This window comes from Medicago sativa, chromosome 6, assembly GCF_051527215.1.
Source record: "Medicago sativa cultivar Bolivia chromosome 6, Bolivia_mono, whole genome shotgun sequence".
In the NCBI taxonomy this organism is placed as follows: domain Eukaryota; kingdom Viridiplantae; phylum Streptophyta; class Magnoliopsida; order Fabales; family Fabaceae; genus Medicago; species Medicago sativa.
Window position 1 is genome coordinate 64897995 of NC_140754.1, and position 5046 is coordinate 64903040.

At 38.4% G+C, this 5046-nt stretch overlaps 1 pseudogene; it reads left to right on the top strand.

Annotated features, from left to right (window-relative positions):
• The first annotated feature begins 273 nt into the window (after window positions 1-273).
• LOC146916323 (uncharacterized) lies at window positions 274-4409 on the top strand (annotated as a pseudogene).
• Window positions 4410-5046: the final 637 nt, after the last annotated feature.

The following is a 5046-nucleotide window of genomic DNA, read 5'->3' on the forward strand; positions in this document are numbered from 1 at the left end:
TTACAATTCCATTTCACTTTCGTTTGTTTCCCCTTTTCCCTGCTAAGAGGTTTCCAATAAAAGAAGTTGCTTTGATAGTGTTTTTTTTTAGTCGCGTAACTGGTTTTAGTTCTCTACCGTATCAATTCAATTTAGTGATTAATTTTCATTTATAAGGTATAATTATTTACTGACTGCAACTATGGAGTTGTGAAGTCAGCCTCTACTAAAAACAAAATAAGTTTGTGCCAACAATATACCTACAATGGACCCAACCCTTTCCCAGACCCTACCATGGTAGAAGCAAGGTTTGTTGTTGCCTTTTATAACTGTGGCTAATTCTTGATGCATAACCAATTGAACATATTAATCTACTATCCCAAACCAAAAATAATGTGTGTTATGCTTAATTGTATATAAAGTATTGGTAACAAAAAATCAATTACATAAAACCAACTTAACAAGGATTAATACCTATCAAGATACTTACTTTTATTATATATTCCAAAAACATTACATAACCACAATTAAATCATAAATTTAGCAACATATGAACTCAGATAAGAACATACCCAATCTCACAATAACAAATTAGAGCACACATTTATCATGAATTCATTAAAAGATCATGAAAACAAGGAAAATAAACACAAACCCTTTACTGCCCATATATTCAGACAACGCTTATGTTAATAGAGACTTCCCCCTTGCCTCAAGAATCAACAAATCTAGCAACTTCTATGGGTGGGTCTCTTCACAACCTTAGTTTGCCTCTTCTCTCAATACTACCCATATATTCATACAACGCTTACGTGAATAGAGACTTCCCCTTGCCTCAAGAATCAACAAATCTAGCAACTTCTATGGGTGGGTCTCTTCACAACCTTAGTTTGCCTCTTCTCTCAATCTTGCTCTTCGTGTGTTCTAACCTAATTCTCTTCAGACTCTCCTCTATTTATAATCACTTATTGTGTTTGGTTTTCTCATAATTTTTTAACAGATTTACTCTCCACACCCCTAGATTTGTTACTAATTCTATTGTAACTATTCAGTTCCACTATTTACACCTCCTTCTATTTATTTAATTAAAACACTATGAAATTAGAGCAATGAATATGTAACAAAATACTTTAAATTCAGTTGGAACTGGGAGCTTAATTGCTTGACAATAAGTTTATTTGACATGATGATATAAAAGAGAGAAAATAGAAAAAGGTCAAAAACTTGAGTTGTGTATAATGTTTATGTTTAATCTTATTCTCAGATCTTGTACCAAAAAAAAAAAATCTTATTCTCAGATTTACTTTCATATTTTAGGATGTATTGATATATTGATTTTTAATGAAATGTAGCAGTTTCTTTTGCGTGGAAGTCCAAAAGCAATAAAATTGAATAATTAATATCATAATATATAGCATATAATGGGTTCCTTACATCACCCGGATGGCACCTATTACATACATATATCTGAATAGGCTAATTTATCCCTGAATCTGCACAATACGGGTAATTTCATCCTCGAAATTTTTGAAATAGCCAATAGGTCCCTGAATTTTACAAACGTCAATCAAATTGATCCCTCTGTCAAATCTTGTCGCTAGGGAGAATGACGTGTGATGCTAGCTACTAAGTTGTATTGTCCACATGTGTCCACGTGTGCAAGGACCAAATTGAAAGAAAACGTTTCACACATGTACAAGGACCGAATTGAAAGAAAACGTTTCAGTTTTCAGTTTTTTCCCTTTTACCCTTCTCACCATTTTCCCATTTCATTCCACTTCTCTGAACCCTAAATCTTCTCAAAATTTTGTTTTATTCAAGCAAAACCCTCTTAACACCAGCAAATGAATCTTGATAAACGGTAAATATAGGAACGTAACCAATACCCCAAAAATCAATATCTTCCATATATTTATCAACCCAGTTCTCCAATTTATTCAACAAAACATTATTGGGATTTTTGTGGAAGATGTTGGGTAGAAATAAAATGTATTTTTTGTGAAATAGGGTGTTACAGCTTGGTGGGTATAGAGTTTTTTTTGGGGTTGCAAAAAACATGGGAAAGGAATGGTTTCGAGGCTTTGACAGAGACAAAATGTGATGAGCTGTGCAGTGTTTCTGCGGATATTCATTCTTTGTCCAGGTTACATACGAGTATAGCATGGCAGCAATCTAGAGCCCAATGGCTTCGCGAAGGTGATGCGAACTCAAAGCTTTTCCACTCTGTTATGTCGTCGAGGCGACGTCGTAATGCGTTGAGTTCTATTTTGGTTGATAGAGTGGAGATTGAGGGCGTGCAACCCGTTAGGCATGCTGTCTTTTCTCATTTTGCGCATCACTTTCAGACGCAAGATGTTGAGCGACCAAGTGTAGAGAATCTCAAGTTCTGGACTTTGTCTGTGGCAGAGGAGGAGGTCTCATTATTCCTTTTTTTGTTGACGAAGTGAAGGAGGATGTTTGGGAGTGTGATAGCTTTAAAAGTCTGGGCCCGGATGGTGTTAATTTTGGTTTCATCAAGGAGTTCTTGTTGATTCTTAAGGATGATATTATGTGGTTTGTGTCTGAGTTCCATCGCAGTGGTAAATTGACTAAAGGTATCAACTCCACATTTATTGCTCTTATTCCTAAAGTTGAATGTCCGTGAAAACTTAATGATTTTCGACCCATTTCTTTGGTTGGAAGTTTATATAAAATCTTGGCAAAATTGTTGGCAAATCGTTTAAAAGGGGTGATTGGCAGTGTTGTTTCTGAAGCTCAAGCAACTTTTGTGAAAAATAGACAGATTCTTGATGGCATTCTGATAGCTAATGAGGTAGTGGACGAGGCCCGTCGTTGTAAGAAGGATCTTATGCTGTTTAAGGTCAATTATGAAAAAGCTTATGATTCCGTTGACTGGGGGTACATGGATTCGATTATGGAACATATGTCTTTTCCTACGTTGTGGAGAGAATGGATTCGAGAGTGTGTTAGCATAGCTACTGCATCTGTACTATTGAACTGAAGTCCTGCAAAAGAGTTTTCTTTATTTAGAGGTCTTCGTCAAGGGGATCCTCTTTCCCCTTTTTGTTCTTGTTGGCGGCTGAAGGACTCAATATTTTGATGAAAGCAATGGTTGATGCTCATTTGTTTGAAGGTTATAGAGTGGGAGCGGTTGATTCTGTGGTTTTGTCTCACCTTCAGTTCGTGGATGATACTCTGTTACTAGGAGTTAAAAGTTGGGCGAATGTCCGTTCTCTTCGTGAAACACTCCTTATTTTTGAGGCAATGTTTGGTTTTAAAGTGAATTTTAATAAAAGCATGCTGGTGGGGATCAATATTCCTGATTCGTGGCTTTGTGAAGCAGCTGTGGTGTTGAGTTGCAAAGTGGGTATGGTTTCTTTTATGTACTTGGGTTTGCCTATTGGTGGTAATCCGCATCGTCTTAGTTTTTGGGACCCTATTGTGAACCGAATTCAAGCTAGACTAACGAGTTGGAATAGTCGGTTTCTCTCTTTTGGTGGTCGTTTGGTACTTCTAAAATTTGTCTTGGCCTCTCTGCATGTCTATGCACTTTCTTTCTTCAAAACTCCATCGGGTATAATCTCCTCTATTGAATCTTTGTTTAATAAAAACAAAATTTCGAGGGGGGGGGGGGGGGGGATTGAGGATCATAGAAAAATTACTTGGATAGGCTGGAAAACTGTTTGTTCCAAAAAGGAGGGTGGATGTTTGGGGGTGAGGCAGATGAGGGAGTTTAATACTGCTTTGTTGGAAAAATGATGTTGGTGGACAGAGGTGGTTTGTGGTATAGGGTTTTAGTCGCCAGGTATGGCGAATTAGGTGCTAGGTTGGAGGATGGGGGCCATAGTGTTTCTTGTTGGTGGCGGGAGGTGAGTCGGATTAGGGAAAGGGACGGTGATGGTGGTAGGAGTTGGTTTGAGGGGCACGTAACGAGGAAGGTGGGTGATGGGACTGAAACATTTATTTGGTTTGATAGGTGGTTAGGTGGGGTTCCCTTTTGTGAGCGTTTTGGTCGGTTGTTTCATTTGTCGGAGAATAAGTCCATGTCGGTGGCAAACTTGTTCTCCGTTGACCAGGAGCAATGGGGGGATTTGTGGAGGTGGAGGCGTAGGCTGTGGCAGTGGGAGGAGGAAATGTTAGCGGAGTGTACGGCTTTACTTCTTGATGTTTCCTTGTATCCTAATGTTTTAGATAGATGGGTGTGGCTCCCGGATCCGTCAAAAGGTTACACTGTTCGTGGTGCATATGATTTATTAACTTCTCAGGCTCCTTCTGATGTGGTTTCGGTTGTGGACTTGGTGTGGCACCATCAAGTTCCCCTCAAGGTGTCTGTTTTTGCGTGGAGGCTCATCAATGATCGCTTACCCACTAAGTCTAATCTGTTAACTAGGGGGATTTTGGCGCAGGACTTGTCTGCGTGTGTGCGGTGACAATGAATCGGCAAAACACCTCTTTTTATCGTGCAACACTTTTGGTTCGCTTTGGCATCTGGTGCGAGATTGGATTGGCTGCTCGGGAGTTGACACTGATAATATCTCTGATCATTTTTTGCAGTTTACATATTTGACAGGTGGTGGTAAAGCTAGACGTTCGTTTATGCAACTCATATGGCTTTTGTGTGCTTGGGTTGTATGGAATGAACGAAATAATCGGCTGTTTAACAATGTTGTCACTCCCATACCCCTTTTATTAGACAAGGTTAAATTGATGTCTTTAGGGTGGTTGAAAGCTAAAAAAGCTACTTTTGTTTTTGGCACTCAGTAGTGGTGGTCAAACCCTTTTGTTTGTCTAGGTATTGGCTAATGCTGTGTTGTTTGTGTTCTGTTGTTACGTTGTAAAACTTGATTATTTGTAGGTAGTCCCAAATGCCCATCTTGTGCTTTTGCGATTGCTATGGTAGTGGTTATAAAAATTCCATTTTGGCTTGTTAAAATAAAATGGTTTCGAGGCTTGGAACATTGATAATGTCCATGGATTAAATTGAGTTGAATGGATTAGAAGCATTATGAAAGCATTGTTGATCTAATTGAATTGAGTGATGATTTTGATTAAGCTATGAAATAAGAG